At 37.0% G+C, this 26505-nt stretch overlaps 1 protein-coding gene across 3 annotated transcripts in view; it reads left to right on the top strand.

Moving 5' to 3' along the window:
* LOC134747107 (brain tumor protein) overlaps window positions 1-26505 on the top strand; it is a 429209-nt gene that overhangs the window by 246088 nt on the left and 156616 nt on the right. For 2 of the 3 annotated variants that reach the window (XM_063681683.1, XM_063681681.1), the window contains exon 2: window positions 22418-22461. The exons of the other annotated variant lie outside the window; for it this stretch is intronic. The gene's annotated coding sequence lies outside the window, so the exon portion shown is untranslated. The remainder of the gene's footprint in view (window positions 1-22417; window positions 22462-26505) is intronic. 3 annotated transcript variants of the gene reach the window in all.

Raw genomic sequence — 26505 nt, 5'->3', positions numbered from 1 at the left:
ACATCATTTAATTCAACCAGCCAATACGAGGAAATAACTCAAAATTTTGCATCAATTAAATTACTTTCGCGCTCTTGTGGATAAAATGTATTTTTCTCGTCAGTTTTTGTAAAATAAGGGGAGCGTTACTAGACGGTCTAGTCGGTTCGGAGACAAAAGAAACAATCGAATGGAGTTGGTCGAGAAATATGCCAAATAACTCCTTTTATGCACGCCAAGGCAGTCAGACTGGTCTCACGTCTCACCGACCGTCAGAAAATAAGCAAAACAAGTTCACAGCTATTTGTGGCGCTTCATCTCCCCACTGTACAGTCAGCATTAATTGTAGCGGATGAAACGACGCGCCAAAAGTATCTGCCACCCTGGAATACTCTTCCAAATACCCATACTAAATGTCTATTTGTCTGTCTGTGTGTTACCTCTTCACGCTTAAACCGCTGAACCGATTTAGTTGAAATTTGGCATAGAGATAGTTTGAGTCCCGGAGAAGGACATAGGATAATTTATCCCGAAAATCACCTCTTAAGCGGGTTAAAAGCGGGGTGAAATAGAGATAATTAATGAATTGCCTGATAATTTGTGTGCATATGCTCAAATTGAATGATTGCTATTAAACTTTCTACAGGCGCCAAACTTACTCTAGCTGCTTTTACTGATTCCACGCAGACGAAGTCGCCGGCAAAAGCTAGTGTAGATATATTTCTACAGTTCGCGTTCAAAAGTATCTGTTGCAGTGTATTTGTTCTACATACATTATAGTGACATATCTCTTTTTCTAAGAATGAATTTTTAACGCGTAGTCTGATCCTTTACTTTTGATGCGGACTGTACATACGTCTTTATAATATTTAATACTTACATACATACATATTATAGGACATTATTACACAAATTGACTCAAGTCCCACGGTAAGTTCAATAAAGCTTGTGTTGTGGGTACTTAGACAACGATATATATAATATATAAATACTTAAATACATTGAAAACACCCATGACTCAGAAACAAATATCCGTGCTCATCACTGAATAAATGCCCTTACCAGGATTTGAACCCAGGACCATCGGCTTCACAGGCAGGGTCACTACCCACTAGGCGAGACAGGTCGCCAGGTCGCAACTTACATCGTTGAGTTTGCCTTATTGAAGCTCTCCCAATGAGATCTTTTGTGTTCCCCTAGTTACACGTACTGGGTTATTGCGGATTCCATGTCCATGTTGCAGATTACGGAGCTCCACTCCACGGTAGCGCTTTGTAGTCCTTTGAGTCTGGGAAGCACAGAATGAATCTGTATGAGTACTGTACTGTATATTAAATGTACAAAAATCACACTGTTCAACAGAACTGATGTTTTAGAGCGAATTATCCAGAATTCTAATTCTGGATTAAAATGTATAAAAACAAGTACAACTCTATGTGTAGGTACCCTTTCATTTGACATTTTTATACCATTTTGAAAACTTACGCGTAATTTTGTAGTTACGAGTTAATGTTGTTGTAAGTACCTACGCGATTAGTGGTCAGAAAAGTGAATTTAAAATCAAGACACCTACGATATATAAGGTCAATACGGATGTGTGTCTGCGGGATAAATGTGGTTGGCTTTCACATTGGGGCCTGTTTACAGTGTTTACACATTGATTAATGTTTATTGCGACTTCATGCATTCGCCACTAAACGCAAGTCGAAAGTAGCGAATGTATGAACTAGCAATAAACAATAACTGTAGAAAGAGAAGTGTCGTGGAATATAAGGGAACCAATACATTCTATGATTCTCTTTCCGCGCAGCTAGACTCTAAACAGGCTCAAATAAGGTATTTGACTGTATTTAAAATAAATTATTTAACACCATGCATGAAATAAAGCACCAAAATATTAATAGAGAAACAGAAGGCAGTTATTTTTAGACACAATTTCAATTTTAAGACACGTATAAAACTATAAAGAGTAGGTAATTTGATTGTGACGTCACATGCTAGTGTTTCATATAAATTCCATAGTAGCAAAATCGTTTTGACAGTTCGAAAAAAGAAACCGATTTGACCGGTAGTCAAATACCCTATTCAATGTGAAGGCCATCAGCCACACTTATCCGTATCGTATGCCACATTTATGTACGATTCCTACCGATCGGCTGGAGTCGCTTGCAGCAGCCGTACAAATGTGAAATGCGCGCCGACTCCGCCCGTTCGGTGGGAATCGTGTTTACCTGTAGCTGTAGCCTGTACTGTATCTAACATTTAAAAGAATATATTACAAAAGAGTAATCGCAAGCAGTCAGTGTGTGTGAATATGTAGACAGGTTATCCAAAAATAGTTTCACCGGTATTTACTCCCCATTCATACACAATCCACCATCTCTCAACCAGCCTGAAAACACTTCCAACGCGTGATGACATATGAATCAACCACTGAATCATTTAAGACAATCTTCCAACTAACGTAAACTTTCTCGGTAATTTCCGAGATAGGAGACCTTCCTAGAAAACAAAATGGCTGACGGGAAGAGATTATAATGTGCTTGTCACGTTTTTATTTTTGTTCTGACGAGCGGGAGTGTTTTTTCTGTTTTTGTCTGTTCGAGGCAGCACCATTCTTAATATTACTTGCGGCGCTGCTTGCACGTTAATTTGTTTTAATAAGATGTGCAGGCCTTGTCGGGGACTGCTTTTCGTTCAGACGTTCATTAACAATCTACTATATTGTACGTTTGCTTTGAATCTTTACTTTGTATATTGGAAGTGATTCTTATCATACAAATTTTAATCAAGCCTGGTTTGTAAGATGTACCCAAAGAGTTACTTACACGTAAAATAAATACGGAAGCATTAAAATTAGATTATATCAAATGTTGGTATTTATAAGACGCACCCACATCTGACAGCATAACGTATTATGTATTTGGTTTTACAATTCACGGTTAAATGGTCGCGTTTTATCGTCTATCGTTTCATGCGCTTCTCACGCACTAAATGCTTGTTAGGACGCGATGGGCACGATAAACGTGCGACCATCATAGGCACACTGACGTACCTGTTTTCACGATTTTATTCTATGGCCATTATATAACTCCACTCCTAATATTATAATACCTATTCAGGCCCCGAATTCGCTTAACCAGGTAAACAACATTGAAAGCGGTCGTTACTCTGCCCGCGTCACGCAGTTTTTTTCACTAACTACCTACGTGATTAAGTTAACGTACTTTATTCTGAATATGGGATGAATATGCTAGACGTTATTTGAAGTTTTGGATACGGTTATTATGAACCATGACAATAAAGACAGATCAATTGTTTTGTTACATTTGACGAGACTGAGCTTTTCTACGTTTTGTACCTATGGGGTATTTTATTATTTTTATTTTCGATTTGTTACCATTTCCACTCCACTTTTGAATACCTATTGGAACTACTACAGCGTTCCGCTTGAAGAAAATATATCTAAGTAGGTATTAGAAAAATATGTTTTATATTTTATTTCTATATTTTCTATACCATAACGTACGCGTCAGCAAACGTAATTTATCTATATTTGATAAGAAACGACGAAAAACGCTACTGATAATTGTAGATCAACATTTTCCTACTGCCGTGCTAATCTACTAATCCCTTTTTTTTCAAGATATTGACAATTCGACTCCATGTGGCAACACAGCCAGGTCATCGACCTCGGGTCAGCCCCGCTCTGACATCGGTCCCGAACTGATTAAACTTGTAACTGAATTTGCCAACTTTTTCCGATGCTCATCATTCTTATCTGCATTAGGGTTAGAATTTGCGAGGGACGAAAATAGACTGATAAAATAAACACATATTTCTTGAAAATTCTTATTTGACGATTCGATGCTTTCAGTAATTATTTAGAATAGATTTATTTTTAAATTCGATTATGTTTACTACACTAAGAAGCGTCGAAAAATGCTTAATTTTGTACAGAATAGTGAAATACATTATAGGTACATTTATCTGGCCGGGCCTACCTATTAAGATGTTAGACCCGGTACATAAGACTGCACTCCGGTGGAATCTGTATGGGGTAACTTGTACAGTTTCCATGCAAGTTTCAACCCAGTGCAGTCTGTCTGTACCGGTCCTTAATGATAATGTTTAAGCATATCCAGAAACTGACAAAAATGTATGGTGAATACTCATAACGTCCAAAAATTTATAACCCCCCAGATTTTCCGATAGACAAATTTATCTTTTGTCAAACTACAACCATGCACCGTTTTTCGTTTTTATTATACCATTAGAAATGCATTCACATTATATTTCATCTTCACAGAACGCCGGGTCAGAGGAATGTTGTAGTTCCCTAGAACAACGAGTGATACGTGATAAAATTATGAATTTTTTCTACTTCATTTTATCTCCGAATCAAAACCACGATGCCACGACCAAGAAATTTAGGGTACCGCAAATAAAAATTAAAACACCAAACCGTTTTTATAGCACCTGTAGATTTCCCCGCATGCGTTTGTAGATGTACGATTATTTTTTGAACGCATTCTAAAATGTATTTCTTTAAAACTTACATTACAGCTAATTTAAAATTTAAAACAGGGTTGTTGAAATCGAATGTCAGACGGCGTTTTCAATATCACAATAAAAAGCAACTGTCAAGTGTCTTTAAACATAAATGACTTGGGCACGTGCTCGACAGGTTGCCGGTATTTTTATGAGTGCAAATCGCTGTGTATAATAAAAACGATTGGCATCTTGGCTAGCTCCTAGGCGTTCTAGGAGTATTCCTGCAGTCGAAGAATCATATCCATATGAAAGTAAAACACTTATGTTAAAAATGAACAATACCCCAAAGGACCAGACATTTAATAGACCCTTGTTGCTTAGTTTCGACTCGCGCTTATTCAGTTTTTTGTACCTTATGCCTTAATTTCTCCTAAAGGGGGCTCGCTACCTGCCGTTTTTTTGGCGTTACCTGCCATAGTAAGTCATTGTCGTCAGGCAACAAGGAACGGAGATGACTGGTTTAAATCAACCCCGGCGTTGTTTTGGTACATAATTCATTCGTCTTAAATTACAAAGCAGTTTTGGTTGGGTTACCTCATGTATATATAATATGTTTAGGAATCATAAAATAGGGTAATTAGGACTAGCTGGGAGATTGTGAGAAAAAAACTTTAAAATATAAGGTACAATTTTTTTATGGAAAATATATTCTAATAAATCAATAGTTCTGTCTTGTTTATTAACAACATTTGTAATTTTGTTATCCGGGGTAAATATTGTAATTTTTTAGAATTTCCTACTCTAGAGCATGCTACGTATAGTTGACCGTGAGCAAAGTAGGAATCTGAGGTTGATGACGCAATATTTTAATTTGATCACCCCCACCCTATACAAAAAAAGACTTCGAATGCTCCAGAATGATCTGGGATCTTCGGGATGTTCCTGAACGTTCGAAACCCTTTTTGACATGGAAATCAGAGTCGGCCGGACAAATCCGGCCGGTATTACTCTTTACTAACTATTTACAGTTTCTTCCTGATTATCAGAGGTGAAAGCAAAAAACTCATGCTATATTGGCTAAATTTACAGAGGGTAACACGACGGATCTTGCTTTATTACCTACCGATTACCCATACAAAAAGGCTTCGAATGGTCCACAATGTTCCAGAATATTCCACAATATTCGAGAGTGTTCTGGAATGTTCTACAATGATCTGGGATGTTCCATTTAGATACATGTATTACAACTCAGGCATACAATCGAATTATTTCTCTTTCTATGTCATATTAAAAAATGAGAAACTTATATTATCACCTAACGCGTCTTACGTAAGCGAACAACTCGCGAACGCGAAGCCAAGCGGCGCGGCGCGGCGGGCCCGCGGTGTTCGCGTTCGTAACGAGATCGCCCACGTAGGACACTTCTATAGGTATCAAAGGATTGATTCACCCCGCGCCGCATCGCTTCGCTTCGCGTTCGCGTGTTGTTCGCCTACTGCTACGTTAGTAATATTATGAAGGTGAACGGGTACATCGTCTATGACATATCGCCGAAAAACCCAGACCGTATGCATGGCATGTCACATGTTTTTACAATTCCAGTTGTTTTCCTATCTTTTGCAAGTCATTTTAAAAGTAAATACGTAAACATTTTACCTACCTATAATAGTTAGCGACATCCAAATATCAAAATTTTCTATTTATTCGTCGCTTCGTCCTAAGTCCCCTAAGGTATCCCCCCCTTTACGCCACGACCACGACACTTCATATTATATCTGTAGATTTGTTGTCAATACAGTAGCACATTCTAGAAGAGTTTTGATATACTGAACAATAAAAGATCCCCATTAGGATATCTGACACTTGAGTTCATCGTGTACTGTTTGCGAAATGTGATTTCAATTAGTGCAATAAAATTCAACGACTTTGTCACGTTGTCTCCGTGACTCATTTTGTATGGGAAAATGTGCGTTTAAAATCTTAAACATCATTGTGTTTGTGTGCTAAATGAGGTATCGGTATTTATATCGATACCAGGGAATAAATCCATGCATACGCTAAATTGCGCCATCTATTTTTACTGGTTATACGTACATTTTTTTACTTTAAATTTCTAAGCGCCACTTGAACTATCTCACTAACCCGGGGTTAACCGGTTAAACCTGGAGTTACCATAGTTACCGGTACAATTGGACACTGGGTTAACGGTTAAACGGGTTAACCCCGGGTTAGTGGGAAGTGCAAGTGGCCCTAAAGGACAAACAAATAAATACATTTAAATCTTTTTATTTGACGCATTTGTTGACTGGCGAGAGGGTAATGAGAATATTAAAAATCTGTCATATTTTGTATGATGATATAATAAACCTAATACCTAACTAAAGGTCGACAAAAATGTGAAAGCCAGTTTACGCTTTTAAAATTTAGATGTGCCGAAGCTTACTTCTTCGATGTCTATATGCACTATAGACCAATTACTATATTGTCGTGTATCGATAAGATAATTGAGAGATACCTCGGTAACGAAATCAGTAACTTTTTGACTCAAAACAATATAATTAACAGTAAACAATACGGTTTTCAAAAAAATCGAAGTACCTCTCAGCTACTTCGCGACTTCAACAATGAAATCAACGAGCACATGCATGAAAAAAGGCATGTGCTCGTTGTTTTCATTGATTTCAGCAAAGCTTTTGAAATGCTAGATTATGAAACGTTATATTAAAAATTAGAGCAGAGCGGTATACAGGGTCCTCTAGTTAACTTGCTGAAAAGCTATCATAAAAATAGACATACACGAGTAAAAATAAACAATACATACAGTGACGAAATAAAAACCGAAAAAGGCACGGCGCAGGGATCCATAATTGGACCAACGGAATACCTGCTATATGTTAATGATATGTGCAACATAATAACTGAGGGCTCTGTCTATCAGTTCGCGGACGACACATGCATTATCACAGCCGACCGCGACATAGCTGCCGCAGAACGCATAATGCAATCCAACTTTAACACCCTCTGCAAATGGGCGCACGATGTCGGTTTAGTAATTAACGCCCAAAAGACCAAGATAATGCATATTCGTTCAGCTCACAATAAAACTACTCATAATATTACTGTATTTGCACACCAACATAGCTGCCTGCACCAGCATAATATCACAACGTGTAACTGTGAAAAAATTGAAGTGGTCACAGAGCACATGTACCTTGGGTTAATAATCGACCACAGATTCAACTGGGGACCACACATTAATTATGTGTGCGATAAGTTGAGAGCCATCCTAAGTAAAATGTCAACATTAAGATATAAGTTACCGTACAAAACCCTACGTATGTTGTACTTAGCCCTTGCTGACTCTGTGATCGGTTACGCTCTGAGTACTTATGGTAAAACCTATAAAACATATATAGAAAAAATATATAACTTACAAATAAGATTATTGAAGACACTTGTACCTAAGCATATCAAAAAGAAGTACGAAACAGACTATTCCCAACTTTTCAAATACTGTAATTTACTCCCAGTTCAAAATATGTGTAAACTAGCCATACTAACAGAAGAATATCACCATGTTACTAAACTAAAAGAACACAAAAGATGTACAAAACTAAGATGTCTACAGAACCAAAACAAATATTGTATACCCAAATATAACAACATATATGGCACTAGGCTGTACACATATATATTACCTAAAATATTGAATGATCTGCCAGAAGTTGTTTGTGCTAAATATTTAAATGGTAAACATATAAAAAATGTCGTTAAAATGCACTTATTAAAAACTAACGACACAAGCTATGTATACTAAGAATCATATTTATGATAAGATATAGGATATAATATTGTTTTTCTTTATGTTATTCTCGAACTCCCCATCGGCACACAAACCTCCATAAGGTTTTGCCTACGATGGGTCTTGTAATGATCTAAAAAAACTGTAATTTGCTTCCTTATTCAATAAATTAAAAAAAAAAAAAAAAAAAAACTGGTGCATATAATCCCTATATTTGTACTAGCCGTTCGCTTCAACTTGGCCGTCAACCTCCCGCTTAGTACTGTGACTGTGACATTACTGTGACGCCATTATGCAACGGCCAACTGGAAGTAAACGGGTAGTACTCACTTGAGAACTCGACGATACCTATGGCGGAGAGCATAAATACACAATTATAATCAACAGGTATAATAAGTATGTTTTAAGTACTAATTATTAATTTATATCATTCAATAACCTATTAAAAGATTTACGACTGTTGTGTTTATTCATGCAGCGGATGTTCTTATTAAGATTCATGTTTGTGGTATTTGGTATTTACGTAGGTATATTAGCCAAATTAGGTGTGGAGGTGTATTGAGTATTTTGACCTCAGCCGTGTAACTTATACCACGAAAACTAACCTCAAAATTGCTTTAAAATTGTTCTATGTCAATGACCCGGAAAGTGTTGGAATAAAATGCCTAACGTCTGAACGATAAAGTGACCTAAGTCAAAAAAGATAATGTATTCACCGTTTCGGTTGCCAGTGCCATATTTTATGTGGTCTTACAAATACCTGGTATCTTCAAAGGTATAGGTATCATCATCATCATCGGAATTGGTTTAGATGAGTATGGAAATAATTTTAGTACCGTGAAGTCCAGGATAGTTTTTATTGTGGAAGTCATCTTTGAATGCTGATCAGCCGGGCTAGCACATGATTGGCGCGACAGTATGTCGCCGCGACATAGACTACCCCTCCCCCTTTAATTCGTACAGTTAGTAAAAGACGGGTAGTCTATCTCGCGGCGAGATACTGTCGCGCCAATCATGTGCTAGGCCTACAGCGACTTAAATAATCAGTGATTATTTAAGTCGCGTGCAAAAGCTAGTATATTATATACAACAACAACAACAATTATGCCAAGATTCGCGATCTTCACAAAAATTATATCGGAGGTTTAGTAATTATGAAAAAACGGATTGCAAATAACTACTAGATATATTGCAGACAAATTGAAAATCTTCCAAGATGGAGGTCGATTAAGTAAAGCCTATAAACACTGATTACCGAAGACTAGTGAACGGTACCTATTTCTTGTACACAAAACAACAAAATTTACGAAACCCACATTCGGTTTGACCCTATATCTTATCTTATATTTCGCTAACAGCTTAACCATATCTTATTTGTCGAACTACCCACAACATAACACATTCACATTTTATTTATTATGTACCCGGGCGGGCACCTGCTATGCGTATAAATTGCTCCTCGGTCCGTCGTTAATATCTATCTGATACCAGACCTTTGGTTTGACGCATTTGTTTTAGATCCTCCGTGAAATACCGCTTTTCTTGTATCCCATTTTTGATAAAGTATCTTCAAAGAGATGATGATAAATATTCAACGAGCATACGACAAACGACTAATGTTGCGGTAAAAACTTTTAAAATTATTTTATTTAATCTAGTACGATCATAGCAATAAGAGATGCGCATTGTTAGTCTGTGCGGAAAGAGAACGAGTCGTGAAATGTATGGGGCCCAATACATTCCACGACTCTTCTCTTTCCGAACAGACTGAGTGGGAAAATTGAACTTTTTACACGTTTTAATAAAGGCGAATGAAAAAAAAAAAACAAAAACTAGACTATTTGCAAGGACAGACTCCAACCAAAACCTTACAGGGTTAAAATTGGCTCAATAGAAAAAAAAGTCGTTTCGCCAATTTTAACTTTCTATTAATTTTAGTTGTATATCATTAGCATGCATGCATATTGCATACTATATATAAGGTATACCAACGGTTAAAAAAGCGCTGTCTAGTTACTTTCTTTCCACTTATAACAATATTCATATGTAAAATATGAGGACAATTGTGCCCTAATAACAGACATAATTTAGTTACATGTCTACCGAGCCAACGTAGGGCTGTCGTCTCTGGAGACAGCATAATTACTATTATTGTTATAATAATGTATGAGAGGATCGATAATACATAATTGTAGCTATTATGCTTTGTGTATGTAGGGAGACGGGTTTACTCTTATTTATGATTATCAAGGTTTCTCATATAATAAATGTACATGTTTTTCTGTACAAAATAACGCACCACACCATACGTTACCATAATTTGCAGGTTAAAAATATAAGTTAATGAATCCAAAAAATAGTTTCAGATATTTATAATTACTTTTCTGTCAAACTGCGTTACTGTTTATTGGCAGAAAACTTCATTTATCCTCCACAACACCAGTATTATAAAAAGTTATCACATTTTAGCTACGTCGTGCTACATTAAATAACAGAACTTACGCATGAGTTTAGTTTGAAGATTTAGGTTTTTAAGCTTATTTTAGTTATGTGTAATTGAAGGCATATTTACAAAAACAACATAACTACACTAGCCAGGAATTTACAGGAAACGAAAAAAACTAAATGTCTTCTTATATATTAGTTATTGGACATAAACATTGTATAGGTGATTTTAGTAAGTGGCCAATAGTTCCGAAATATACGATTACACATTTCAAAGACCAGTATTTTTGGAAAAAAATTGAAAAATAAGTTCGTCACTTATGCTGTTTTTGTAAAATTTTGATAGTTATGTTCTTTTTGTAAGAAAATAAGTTTCTAAAATTATGTTTTGTATTCTATCAGAGAGGTACAGATTTATCTTACTTAACTAGTATAGGTATATTTTTGGGGACTGATTTTGAACAATTGGGGTCATTTTTGGACACTATCTTTTGCTCTACGTGTAGATCCTGCTTAGACGAATGCCAAATATAATAATAATATAATACCAAAAACTCAAATCCGCTTTTTTTTGCTCTTGTTTAGCTGCTGAATGTATCTTAAATTCGTACATTATTGTTTCAGGTAAGTTTCGCTCTACTTTGAACTAGACAGAAAGAGAAAGATCGAGGTAACTTTAGTATTATCATCATCCTGACCACAGGATTTCTTCCTTCCCTATTCTACAAAAAGGTTTAATGTGTTACAAGTACTAATATCCCGCTGAAAAATGACTATTTTCCGGAAATATTCCCTATGAGTCGGGAATATTTTTGTCAGTAACTTTCCCAAGAATGTATGGTCAACATACACCTGCGATTGACGGAGCGTTGAATAGTTGACAGTTAAACGTCATTAAAGCGATGAAATCGCTAAATCCTACGCGTTAGCAAAATACACTACGTTGAATACCAGATAAATATGGGTTTAATATCGAGCTCAAAATTGTGTAATTGGGAAATTTCCCGGAATATAGATAAATACGACCCGGTCCCGCTCTGGCCTAGTGGTGGGTAGTGACCCTGCCTGTGAAGCCGATGGTCCTGAGTTAGGTTAGGTTAATATTTATTTATATATTTATTTCCCGGTAACATACAGAATTTACTTTTCGAATTACAGTTTGCTATATTTCCTCCTGATGATCTTTTGACGTATCAACAAATCAAGTTTCTTGTATACCCAAAATAGCATTAAATTATGTATGGATTAATTGAACATTATTGGCTTAAATTTTGTTTGAATAAATATTTCTTTTCCCTTTGTATTCATGTTATTTATAATGTAACAATAAATAAGTAATGAAAAGTAACAAAATTTAATATTTATTAAACTTAAGTAAATAAATACATTATCGCTTTAAAAAATGACGGGCCAATACTTGAACATAGTTCCTACTTCTCGTAAAATATCTTGTATATTGGTAAACTTAAACTAGGCGACGGGTCGTAATAGGATACCATGAGCACAGCTGAGATACGGAGAATGCTCACTCAATGCTTTGGATTCGATGCTAGGATAGCATTTCGAATAGGCAACGCAAGCACGTGCGAATAATGTTAGTTGGAAATTTAATTTTACAAAATGATCGCAATTGCAGTAATGCCGTTAAAAAATCTGCCCGACATATAGAATGGCATGTTACAAACTAAACGACACATGCCATAGTGATATGACTAGTTTTACTTTGCGGAAGATGAATATTTAGTTACAAAAATCAAGTATCAAAAATCATTTATTTTCAGGCAATAGATAGAGATAGATACCTTACTATAGATTTTTATAATACTAATAATCTATCCATCCACCTCGCCAATGACTACCCGTTGAAACACTCAGTACGGTACGTATATTTTGTAATGACGACCATGTCACACTCATAACTTTTTTGATATCGAGGCTGATTGATACAATTTTCCCGTAGTCCCGGATTAGTCTGTTTTTTTATGTATGTTCGTTCGAAAACGCATGAAATCTTAAACTGTTATATAGTTTTGAATTGCGTTAACTGCAACGGTCGTAAACTTGGGACTGTTCAATTTATTTTAACTGACTGAAATAGCCGTCGTTTCCGGAGGGTTAAGGGCAAGGGATACAACACATGGCCTGCTCTAAATATGAACGCGTCTTAGGTTTGCTTGTTAGATGCTACGTTTTAGAATAGAACGAGAGTTGCAAACTGCCTACATCGAATGCACGAAGATTGCCGAACCGAAATAGAGTTTATTAGTCATACTCTTAATGTCATGATTTCTCGGCGGAAGGCAAGTGGCAGTTTACGCTTCTTTTGTCGTCTTTCGGTTATATTCATATTCATTTTTTTTTTTGAATGAATACCTACAACACATTGATGATTTACAATTTACACGAAGTATTAATTCGTAATGAACTCATTAAGCCATTGTTAGCTGCAGATTTCAGTTTGATTCCGATCTGCGAAGTATTCGCAGCTTAATCGACCGCGTGATCTTAGACCTATAGACTTTTTGCTTTGCCATTGTTTGGTAAAAATCAACACAGTAAAAAAAACTTAATCGAGAAAAAGGTTCAGGTTCGAATAAGGCCGTCAGAAATCCAAATACTGCGTCAGTACTATTATGTTATTGATTTTTCTCGATACACTTAAAGTGTTAATAGCACTTGAGACCATCACATGATTCGTGTTGATTGACTGATAGCAATAAACCTTTGATGATCTGGATGCGGCTGGTAAACATCTGGATATAATACGATTTTACTGCCTTAATGTTTTATTAAGGCAACAATAATGATATTATATTTATTCTTCAAGTTTTAAGTAGTACTAACACAAGGTTTCACTTAAAGGTGAGGTTCGGGGCGAGGTACGTAATTTATATATGAAATACTATTACTAGGCCAATCAACTTAGATCCAAAAAAGCGTTTTGAGGAATGAATTCCCAGCAATCTGGAAATCGTTTTAATACCTTTATTTGGTCCTAAATGCGTGTTATCCGAGTTTGCGCAATTCCTGGAAGTGTACATAAATTTTGGGAGCATGGGAGCTACATAATTCCTTGGATTGCCAAACTAGGCGAGGTAAAGTGAACCCACCATCAATTACAATGGCATTACCAGCAAGGTTTGGTGGATCAGACACTGGTAAAAGGTGTTTTCGGATTTTAAAAATATGATTATACCAAAAGTAACTAAATTCAAAAGGGAGGCGATTTTTTACAACTTTGACTACTAATTCATATTAAGGTACCTTTCGAATCCTCAGATATCAATTTTCATCATGATTGGAGCAAATTTTCCGTCGGACACGCCGTTTTTGAGCTACAAGCTAAAAACTGAGAGCAAAAATTTTGCGCACCTGGATTGCGTAAACTCGGATCACACCCGCATTTAGGACCAAATGAAGATATTACTTAAAACGATTTCCAGCTCGCTGGAGACTTAATTCTTCGAAAATATCTAATTTGATTGGCCTATACTTATATCCTACCTTAATACCTATGCCTTTGTACCTAAATTTATATGAATTTCATGTTAACAATTTTTGTTTTGTACAATAAAGTGATTTACTACTACTACTACTTATTCTCGGAATGGTGGCCGCTTTCGGATGAAAGAAGCCCCCCCTGGCGTCCGTTGGCTCGTTGGGTGGACGACATCCGGAAGATTGCGGGTCACTTCTGGATAAGATTAGCTCAGGACCGCGACAAGTGGCGTACTAGAAGAGAGGCCTATGCTCAACAATGAGCGATAAAGGGCTGATATGATGATGATGATGATACTTATTCTGTGATAATGTAGGCATGGAAAATAACTGCATCTCATCATTTTGTAAAATATTACAAAATGCGGACTTTTCAATTTGCCTTCGACATATTATATAATGCCATAAGGCGCTGTTAATGTCATAAGGTATTCCTTATGACATTAACAGCGCCGTTTGTTATTTGCCGCGGCATTTTTTGTCGAATTAGTTCTTTAATTATTTACCACGCGTGGCGCTGCACATCAAAATTTAAAACTTGGGGTGTCCATCAAATCTGGAGTTCTTCGGACTTAGTTATTAGGGGCGTAGTGGGCGGGGAAGCATTTAGATCTGGGTGGCTTCAGGGCTGCGGAAAAGCCACCCTTCCTCCCCCCCAACGTGACGACGCATGGTCACTACGCCCGGTGGTGACCAGCCTCAGCCGCTCTCCTCGCTCGTTCCCGCGCTCCGTGGGCGAGGGTTGCTCTCCCTCCGCTCCTCCGATTTCGCAATTGCTCTCTAGGGGTAGGGCAGACAAGACCACGTGGATAGTGGGGTGCTCTGATTCGGTTTTGGGTGACCTTGAGGATGGTGGTGTGGTATAAAAGTTAATATAAATTTATAAAACAGGAAACCGTGGTCACCCTCAGGCAACCATCACGTTAACGTTGACACTATTGAGCGCACTAACAATTTGCCTTCGGCAATTTGCAAACGTGAAAACGTTTGTAAATTGACGACGCCGTTTGTAAACGGCGGATTCTTACAATTTGCCTGCGGCATATAGACCGAAATCCTAAAGCAATCAAAGCATGCATGAGTATTTCGCTCCTCGAATGTAATTTGCAAGTCCGGCGAGATCGCACGGGGGTGGCCCTTGTGACCTGTCTCACACATGAGTCTATCTCGGTAGTGCGGGCCGGAGGTTAGCCGAAACCGATACCGGGTTTTGAGCTTTTAATATTTGTTAGTATGTAATACATATAAAGAGTCTTCTCGACCGGTATTCGACTAAACTGTCTTACTCGCTTCGCCTTCTAGATTTGAAATAAAAAATGTAGTTGTGTCATGCCCTTTTAATTTACTAATACCATTCGAGAAAGTATAGGAAAAACATATGAAACATTTAAAAATGTCTCCATATTATTATAGTTACGCCTGTACATGTTGTACCACTAGAGTAGATAGTTTTTTTAAATAATTTAGTTTGTTGACATATGCATGTTGCGTACCTACATTTTGACTCGTAGTTTTCTATGGAGCAGCAACAATTTTTTACTATTTTGGAGTCTGTCTCAAAGTAAGTTTACCTACATAATATTACACTGACTTTTACGATAGTAAAACAAGAAATTGCTTCTTGTAATCCCGTTTTAAGAAATCGCTCAACCAATAACCTCAACAAGGGTCCTCCTATTCCTTGCGAAAAGCGTGGCTTGCGTGGCGATGGCGAAACTTGTCGAAATCGAAACCCAAACTAGGTAAATACCAACCCTAAACCGCTCTAAATTCAAGGAAGAACATTTAAATAACAATCGGTCCGTCAAGCACTTGTGACGCGGGTGCTGTCGCGGGCAGAGAGGGTTAAACCCATTGTTAGGGTTCCGTTTTATCTATTTATAGGGTTAGGCTTATACAATATGACGTAAATTGTACGAAATCTTGGGCTGTTACGTTCTTTTGTACTTATTCTGATTTAAGGGTTCATTATCGCAGTTACTGATAGTGATAAAGTTACTTTGCGGTGCCTTTGTCTGTGCGAATAAATCATACACATATCTGATATATATTTACTTGGTACTTAATAAACTTAGACTACTCGAACTTAAACTATCGTGAGACATACTTCAAAATTGTATATTTAAACGTCAAAATTATATAAAATAATTTGAAAATCAGGAAATAAACTGTATTCTGGCCTATATTTAATTTATGAAGATAGAGTTTTTCTTGGCAACTTTATTTTAAATATAAACGCAAGGTACTATGTTTTAAAGGTTTCGATCCTTAGATACTAATATTGCCCCGTAGTTCTTAAGATGGAGAGATGAAAAGGTGTCCAAGGGGCGTGGAAAGTTACAGTCATATTTTGTACGCAGGTAGGTATGTACTACTAGCGTTTAGATTTTTTGTATAATCTTAAAATTAGACCGCTTTCATATAACTGTAAACATGACGTAGGCGTAATAAATCGGTCATACAGTACGCGTATCGTCTTTGTCGTACTACTCACAAAGGCTGTTTAACATAACCCCGATTACTGTAGCACACTCGTATCTCGCCAAGTTAGCTCGTTTATCAATCAACTTTGTGTTATAGCCCGTATGGTTCAGTTTCGTGTAGCAGCAACGCATCATATAAGTTATCCTTGGCACATTTAGAACGCGAAAACAAAGTGATTCATTTAATTCTTCCGGATTTATTGCACGAAATTGAACCTTCTTGTCTTTTTAATAAGAGATTTTGATTGACACTTTAAGGGTAAGGATTGCACGTGTCGACAAAATAAAATTATCGAACAATGGTCCTTGACTTATTTTTAATAAGGAATTAGTGATGTGCCGATATCGGGTGTCTCTGTCTTTGTTTGATGCTCTGTTTGCTTTGTCTCTGAATATGTATTTATGACATGAATCACATGACTGCAAGCAATTATGACTGTAATATTGATTTATTATCCTACTGACATGATGATGATGATTGATTTATTAAATTTGTATTAAATTTAGTACTTATTAAATTTGATCTCTATAATAATTCAATATCATTATGGAATAATATTACCATCAATAAATTGCTCTGATAATTAGCTTAAGAGCTCTCTACAATCCTGCACCAAACTAATTGTTTCTGTTTAGCCCAATGGTTGACTGGTAGAAAATGCCTTAAGGCGTTAGGTCCGCCATTTGTACTCTTTTTGTGCAATTAAGTTTAAATAAATAAGGAATGCGTCTGTGAGTAGATTCTATTACTGTTTATGTATTAGGTAAGTACTTATTTGTTTTTTTTTTTTTAAATCCTCTTAACTTGTTCAATCAATAATCCCTAAGCCGCACGAAACCGCTCTAGAACCGTCTACACAAGTCAAAGCGTGTTCAAGTTTCGAAAGAAAAACGACGAGTCAAACCCGTCGTCCGCGATGGAATATTTAAATTACGTCTGCGCCTTAAACAATGGCGAATGACAGCCCGCCCTGCTCTTTGTGATGCTAAAATTAGGGCCCGGGCCTGATACTTCGATAAATGCACGTTTCCTTTCCGTTCCTGATTCGCATCCGGATTTTGGAATTATCGAGAATGGTGAGCTTAGTTAATTCGTTAAGTTTGTAGCTAGCTAATTATTAAATTAAAAGGGATAACTTAGGATGAGTGCTTAGGATGTGCTATTTATCGTATTTATTTAACTTCATTCATAACTCCGCAGCATTGTCCGGTTCCCCGATTATCTTAAGGTTACCAAATCAATAATTCACTAATAAATATAATTCAATGAAGGGTAGGGATCCTTGTTTAGTTTTCAGTCTAACCCCCTTATTCATAAAACTTTACGGGCCTGATTTAGTTAAATTATGTTTCATTTCTGTCTTACAAATACATAAGTCAAAATGACAGATAAAGACAAACGATTCATAGCCAATTCAGGCCAGTAACGCGTTTATAAATAACAACTATTAGACAATAGTTTGACAGACGGCTCTGTTTCTCAACTGTTTTGTCGATTACCTGTTTGTATTAAATTTATTGTCATTATATATTGAACTTGAAGCCTTTATTTTAAGATCAATTCAGACTTCTGCACTATTAACCAGTATGTAATTGAGTATTTTTTGTCAAGCGACTGACTGTTGAATTTATATAAGGCGTTTTTTCTCGACAGGGTTTCATGTAGACATTGTAGACTAATTTACTCTTGAGATTGACATACTGCGTCGTCTAGAAGATAACGCACTTTAGTAATAACATTATGATTCAGTTTTTTATTTGTTTAATTTTACATTAGGATTATTAGGCATCAGACTAAAGCCCTTGTAAGATAGTCTACCTACTCTGTTTTAACCCCTAATTGCATCGGTTCCCTGTGCCAGTAGGCGAAAAATCGTATATATTCGTAGATGTGGAAAAAATATATGTAGTTCTTGACTATATTATCTTTAATAACATAGCTTCCGATGCACGAATTATGACACTTCGCTCGATACAATTAATTCCCAAAGTAACCTCTAACTCGGACTTTTAATCAAACTTTACTCGTTTATTTATTATGTGATACTATAAACAAAAAAAGAAGAAAAAACAATCTTAAAAAATAGTAATTTCATAGCTTTCGATATTGAAGGTAACGTTTTTAAAATAATTAAAAATCGACAAAATTTGATCAAAATTGACATTTGGCGTGCATGATTTTTCCCGTTCTTTCTTACGAAATGTGACAGTGACAGCGGCAAACCGATGGAACGGCTTTAAACTTTAATAGATGTTAATAGAGTTGAATATCATATCCACCATATATGGCTTCATATGCGGTAAAAGCTAAATAAAAGTAATTGGGCAGTTTTTTTTTTCATCATATTTTGATAAAATTTAGTGGACAGATAATTCCCTATTCTGTACATAATCTAATCTAGATCTAATTCATGTCCTGTTATTAAAATCAGAATACGCTTGTGTGTTACGAGAACGTATGGCATTTTCAAAACTAAACGGAAACTTATATAGTTACTTACGCGGCGAACGCGAAGCGAAGCGATGCGGCGCGGGGTGAATCAATCCTTTAATACCTATAGAAGTGTCCTACGTGGGCAATCTCGTTGCGAACGCCAACGCCGTGGGCCTGCCGCGCCGCGCCGCTTCGCTTCGCGTTCGTGAGTTGCTCGCTTAAGTAAGACGCAGCGTTACACTTTTTTGTCCCAATTTGTATTCGTATTTAATACATACAGGAAGAAGAGCTCTTCACACCAGCCTAATTTATCCAAATCAAACAATACAAATATATCGACACGAACTAAAAACGGCCAACTTATGTTATACAATTTCAAATCATGATAAAATGCGTTATAATCACTCCACTTTAGCTCTCATTGCAACAATAATGTCATTATACAGCGAGAACGCGGAAAGATGCAGTGAGGAAAATCTAGCATTGCCGTCCGGAACAGTAAGATGGGCGTGGATCAATCAGCCTTCATAATCTCGGGTGTCACAGACACAATCAAGAAAATAATGATGTTACAAATGTTTACAATGTATCTTCTGTCTTGGTATCTTACACTCACGAGCAGTTAAAATGGATCACATTTGTATGGAGGTTATATCTAATCTAACATCTAGCGGCCCAGGTGACTTAGTAATAGGGTCCCATTTTGACCCTTCAGGTACGAAACCCAAAAAAACCAGGCAAGAACATGTTGGGACATGCTCATTCTCATTGCGCAGTGTAGGGTTCTGCAGTAGTTACCCTTCTGTCCCAATATGCTGCCGTGAACAGGCGCTATTAGTACCTAAGAATCATGTACATTATAAGCAAAAGGGAGTATACCTTGGCAGCGCCGTGTATGTGTACGTCTTTTGACTAACGCTGCGTCTTACTTAAGCGAACACTCGCGAACGCGAAGCGAAGCGGCGCGGCGGGCCCAAGGCGTTCGCGTTCGCAACGAGATCGCCCACGTAGGACACTTCTATGGTATCAAAGGATTGATTCACCCCGCGCCACGCCGCTTCGCGTTCGCGTGTTGTTCGCCTACGTAGTACGCTGCGTACCTAAGAAGGGAAGACTGCGATTGCAGACTGAGTTGCGACAATATCAAATTCGGAGCTGTTAGCTCTTGACAAGGGTCGATTTTTTTTTCGAAAGTGTGTAATTGTGTAGTTTTATGTATTACTATTGACTACACTCAAAATGTTATATGTAATTGAGTACAAATACGTTCTCGTTAGTCCGGCCACGGTTCCTAAACTGTGTAGTCACGAGGTAAATCTGATAAAGTTCAAGCGCCTCGGATGATGTCATTACAATGATGTTGCTTCACCGTAACTAGTTGAATACGGATACGGCCGACCACGTACCTATTATTGTATTCAGACAGTAATACAAATATAGGTACTAATATTATAAATGCGAAAGAATGTTTTTATCCCGGAAATGATCCCTTAACCTCTGGTGAAAAGAGGTGCGGAATTTACTATGGAAGTATTGGAAGTGGTATATAGAAATATTAATTCCTAGCAAATGAAGTCGCGGACAGAAGCTATTATACGAAATAATTAATAATAAAAACTATTAGGACCCTATTAGGCTCGTCGAATGATATAATATCGATGTTATAATATGTAACGCCTAGGTAACAATAGACATCAATAGTTTACACTTACAATACTTGAATACTGAGAATAAGTTCTAAGCTAACACTTAAGAGTCCGCAGCAAGCTCTGCCGAATTTCACCTTCCCATACAAACGGAGTTACGTTCTCATTTTAAAACTACGTGTTGGATTGTAATGAAGCTTTGCACATACAATGACATGAGGTATATCTAGGTCCGTAATTAGTTTATATAGCTCCACTAAATAGAGCAAAAACAAGTTTTGTATGATATGTTAAATTCGCTGTATTTTTTTAAAATATGGTATCTGAAGCTACGAGTACATAATCTAATTACAGACATAGATTTATACCTTATCCTATTGTAAGTACAAAGTTTCAGAGCAATCTAGCTAGTCGTTTTAAAAAAAAATGAAAATGAAAATGAAAATGAAAATATTTTATTTCATTAATAAAATGTTACATTACAAGGTAGTAGGTTGGGACTTCCTTTTAAGTATATTATACCTGTATCAGGAAGCCCCGCTCCTCCGTAGCAACAAGTAATTTTTAGTTTAACAAAAGCAGAAAGAAAACTTAAGCTAATACAATTTTATCTACATTAAATGTGTATATATGTGTGTGTGTGTGTGTGTGTGTGTGTGTGTGTGTGTGTGTGTGTGTATGTGTGTGAGTGAGTGAGTGTGTATGTGTGTGTGTAGGTGCATGAGATCGTGTGAGTGCAGGTGGTGAGGTGATGTACTATAATCGGCACTTCTTATATATAGGTACTGTAAAGCATAGAACTATGTATCGTACTTTTCTTACACAATAGGTATTTTCTTATACAATAGGTACTGTAAAATGTAAAATGTCATATTTTCTTACTTATTATATTAAAACTGATAAGTAGGTACTTTAGAGTTTGAGTTAATATCAACTTAATTTAATATATCAGAGCCTCTGTCTCCTCGTAGTTAAGTATTTTAAGCCACTCGGTTAATATTTTTTTACATTTATATAGTTGTAAATTGTATATATTTAGTATTTTGTTTATTTTATTGTACACATATGCAGATTGCGCTCCAAATTGTCTCTTAGCAAATACAGATTTTGTAGTTGATATGGGGGCAACATTATGTTTTCTTCTACGATTTAGCAGCTGTGGGTTAAATGGTAATGTTTTATGTAGTCTCGTTGTTAGACTCAGTACATACAGCTTCCTCATTGTTAGTAAGTCACTTAGGTGGTAGAGGTCTTTCGTTGGGAATCTGTATGGCTTAGAGTACATAACCTTAGTAATCAACGTTGCCCCCTTTCAACTTCCAGAAACTTGATTTTTGCTGAGCCAACCCACACTGATATGCAGTAAGACATTACTGATTGAGCTAAAGTTATATATAATTTTAAAATGAGAGCGGAACTAGGTTTGTATGGAGAACCGAGCTTTTTGCGGACTTAACTTTTCGATATAAGAAAACTATTGTGAGGAAACCATACAGCTGCGAAGAAAGTACTCTAAATCTTTTTATGTTCAGTTTTATTTGTGTGTATGTGTTATATTATTATTTATGCAGTTTAAATACTTGTAGGTATTATTCATGTGAATGAGATATTAATTATGTATATGTTTTATTTACAGGTACCTATTGAAACTCTACTGAAGAACTTCATATGTTTATTAAGGTATTATTTATTTTAATATTTGAACTATCACTAAGAAATATCCTAATTAATATGTACGAGGAAAAATTACGTATTGAATGTTTACCCAGAGGCTAACAACACGTTATACCTATATATATGTGTGTTGTACCTATAAATTATGTTACTAGATAAACTCCCACGCTATCATTGTCTTACAGACTTGCACAATTGTTGCACTCACTCACGTGACTTACCTTAACTGAGGTATCAATCGTGTGAACTGCTATTACGTCAAATGCTACATAAGAACGGTTACACGCTGTATGAACAGGGCAGTTACAAAACTTTTAGAGCGATGGCCGTTCTTTTGAAAACTTTGAATAAAGTTTAGGGCCAAAATATATATAAAAGATAGAATAGTACCTATCTACTATACCTACCACACATGTTATAAGTACCTCAATCCGATGACAATGCCACTTATACACTCTTGATTTATAAATCTTAGTGGGAATTGTCTCAGGATGTAGGTTGCACCTATTAATGTAAAAACCATTCTCTTCGTTTTATATTATCTTCCTATGTCTGTTTTTTTCCCCAATAAAGAAAAAGAAAAGAATACCCTGATAGAGGCAGACAACAAGCGGTCTTATCGCTAAAGAGTAATCGTTTCCAGGCAACCTTTAGGTACTGGTTTTGGGTAGCCTTTGGATTAGGTATTTATCAAGTTATTTTGAAAAAAAAAAATTGATTTACAGAATTTAGTTGTTGTGCAACTGTCGCTACAAAACTAATGCATTTCTGGCCTTGAATACATGTCAGAAATCGATAAGTGAGGTATAGTGTCAGACATAAGAAAAAAAGTAAACTATGTAATAAGAACAGAATTGGTTATTCTTGAAGCTGGCAACATGACGCTCATAGGTACGTTTAAAAATTTGCGAGCCAATTAAAACTAGTTTTTTTTTTATACGCGCTTCTTAGGTATTATTATATTTATATGTGACATTTTAAGATAAAATTATACAACTTTTTCGTATGTCAATAAATACCTATACTTATGGACCGCGAGCCAGGCGCAAATTTCGTCAGTCATCGCCTCCCGGGCGAAAACTCGTATAGCGGTTAACGGCTATGTATGATGAACCCTCGTGAACGTCAGCTGCCGCTCCGTTGGTGGGTTGAGGAATGGCAGCCACCAAAACGCATAACACGGTCTTTCACCGCGATACAACCAGCTGACTATTTGTTTTATTAACAATAGCATCTAAACTATCATCTGACAAAGTATCAAACGGGAGGCGATCTTTTCACAGCGATACAATCGGCTGACAATTTTGTTTATTCTATTGTGAATATCTAAACTATAAGCTGACAAATTACTAAGCGGGAGGCGATGACAATTTTTTTTATAGACGTTATTTGCTGCCATTCCTCAACCCACCGTCGGAGCGGCAGCTGACGTTCACGAGGGTTCATCATATATATATTTTCGCCCGGGAGGCGATTGGTCATGGAAATCAGTTCCTGGCCCGCGGTCTATTAGGACGGGTTGATAGATCATACGACTCTTTGACAAGCTTAACTTTTCATCTAGCCATTTTTACTTGGCGACGTGAATTGACTTGACTTTGTTGTTGGAAGGAATGCGAATGTTTCTTCAAACTGATGTATTTCGCACACAACATACATGCATATTCAGTTGTTTAAAAACTCGGAGGTTCACGCACTCTTCAAGTTCATTTTTTGTCCGTTAGTGTCAACGACATTCGGCGGAAACACGCCTTGTTGGCATGGCGTCATTTGGTCGGTTTTCTAGTTTACTTGCAAACACAATTGCTGAACGACCTTCAGGGGTACACAAACTTGACTGCCCGTTTTCACAGTAAAAAAGTTTTACGACTAATGATTCCATGTGAGCTTATCAAGATTAGATACATCTTAGACAATTGCAAATATGTCTTGTCATGTTTGATTACTGTGACTTGAACAATTGGGGCTCATAATAGATATAACAACAATATTATGATATTAGTTCTCGATGAAAGTTCATGTCTCGTGTCACTCGTGTGGGTTTCTAATCACAACGCACTAAGTTTAGTGCGTAGCCCGGTTTGACGGGGACAAATAACATAATAACAATTGTGACTCCTCGATATAAACGTATTTAATTAAATATACATGTTAGCGCTCGGCTTCCTTTTGAGCGCTAATCGTGGTAATTTGTAATAGGAGGGCTGAGGTCTTCGGTGTAGAAAAGAAACTTTGTTGTAACTTTATACAGCACACTTTTCAAACTGCTTGCCTTGCTTGGCTTGATGCTGACCAGAATGGAACTGGATCATATTATATTCCCTATTATCTTATCATGGATCCCAAATGGTGGGAAAATGCCGATGACAGGGTCGAGTGGAAAATACGAGGGGAGGCCTTTGCACAGCAGTGGGACACCAAAGTAGGCTAATAAATAAAATAAAAATTATCTTATCTAATCAATTACCTGGTCACTAATTAAAATCATGTGTAAAAATAAGGACGAATTACAAAGCATCTTCATCGTAATATGATTGAAACAGTATACTATACTTAACAGTATACTTAATAGGTATACACTCATCTTTCAAAGCCACAGATAATATTATCCAAAACCGTGTTCCCTGTATTATTAGCCCATATATCCCACAGTAATCTATTCAAGTACATTACTAATTATACAACAGCGTCTACGATTCCACAGTAATAAAATTAACTTGCAATCCGGGCGCAGATAGCTAAGACTATTGAATTACAACACATGGTATAGCTTACTACAGCTCATGCACAGAGTAATAAAACGCTAATTAAACTTATATGCATTTATCAGTAGTGTCCGACCGAAACCGGATTTTTTACCGAAACTAAAACTTTTATAAACGTGTTGTCGTAAAAAAAACTGTGACCTTTTTTTAAACATATGAACATGAAACACCTATAATTCAAGTAAGTGGTAAAAAACGTGTCGGACCATGCCTTAATTCTAATTAAGAAAGACTAATTATAATTCACTTATCATTATAGAGAACTAGCCGAATGTGATGAAAGTACAAGGTTGTATGTTTCAGCGCGGCAGTTTTTTAGCCGAAACCGAACCTTCGACCGAAAATGATATTTTGCTGAAACCGAGACTTCGGTCGGACACTATTTATTAGTGATGCTTACAACATCTATTAGTTATAAGTAGGTACATACATTACTAATTATACAACAGCGTCTACGATTCCACACTAATAAAATTAACTTGCAATCCGGGCGCAGATAGCTATGACTATTGAATTACAACACATGGTAATAGCTTACTACAGCTCACGCACCGAGTAATAAAACGCAAATTAAAGTTATATGCATTTATTAGTAATGCTGACAATATCTATTAGTTATCATCATCATCATCATCATCATGTCAGCCGATAGACGTCCACTGCTGGACATAGGCCTCCCCCAAGGCTCGCCACTCCGACCGATCCTGTGCCGCTCGCAACCACCGAATTCCCGCGACTTTCACCAGGTCGTCGCTCCATCTCGTTGGAGGCCTACCGGCAGTTCGTCTTCCGGTACGCGGACGCCACTCCAGAACCTTCCGGCCCCACCGGCCATCAGTTCTGCGAGCAATGTGCCCCGCCCACTGCCACTTAAGGTTTGCAATTCTGCGAGCTATATCGGTGACCCTAGTTCTACTGCGGATATCATCATTTCTGACTCTATCACGCAGAGAAACCCCGAGCATAGCTCTCTCCATTGCCCTTTGCGTGACCTTGAGCCTTCTTATGAGGCCCATCGTTAGCGCCCACGTCTCAGATCCGTATGTCATCACTGGCAACACACACTGGTCAAAGACTTTTGACTTAAGACACTGCGGCAATTTGGACGAAAAGATACTGTGGAGCTTCCCGAACGCTGCCCAACCGAGTCGGATTCGACGAGTGACCTCTTTCTCGAAGTTGGACCTACCTAACTGGACTGTTTGTCCTAGGTATACATAATCGTCAACAACTTCGAGCGCAGAGCCTCCGATTAATACGGGAGTTGGCACAACATGGACGTTAG

This window comes from Cydia strobilella, chromosome 14 (assembly GCF_947568885.1).
Source record: "Cydia strobilella chromosome 14, ilCydStro3.1, whole genome shotgun sequence".
Classification (NCBI taxonomy): domain Eukaryota; kingdom Metazoa; phylum Arthropoda; class Insecta; order Lepidoptera; family Tortricidae; genus Cydia; species Cydia strobilella.
Note: the sequence above shows the minus strand (reverse complement) of the source record. Positions and strands in the feature narration are given on the sequence as shown.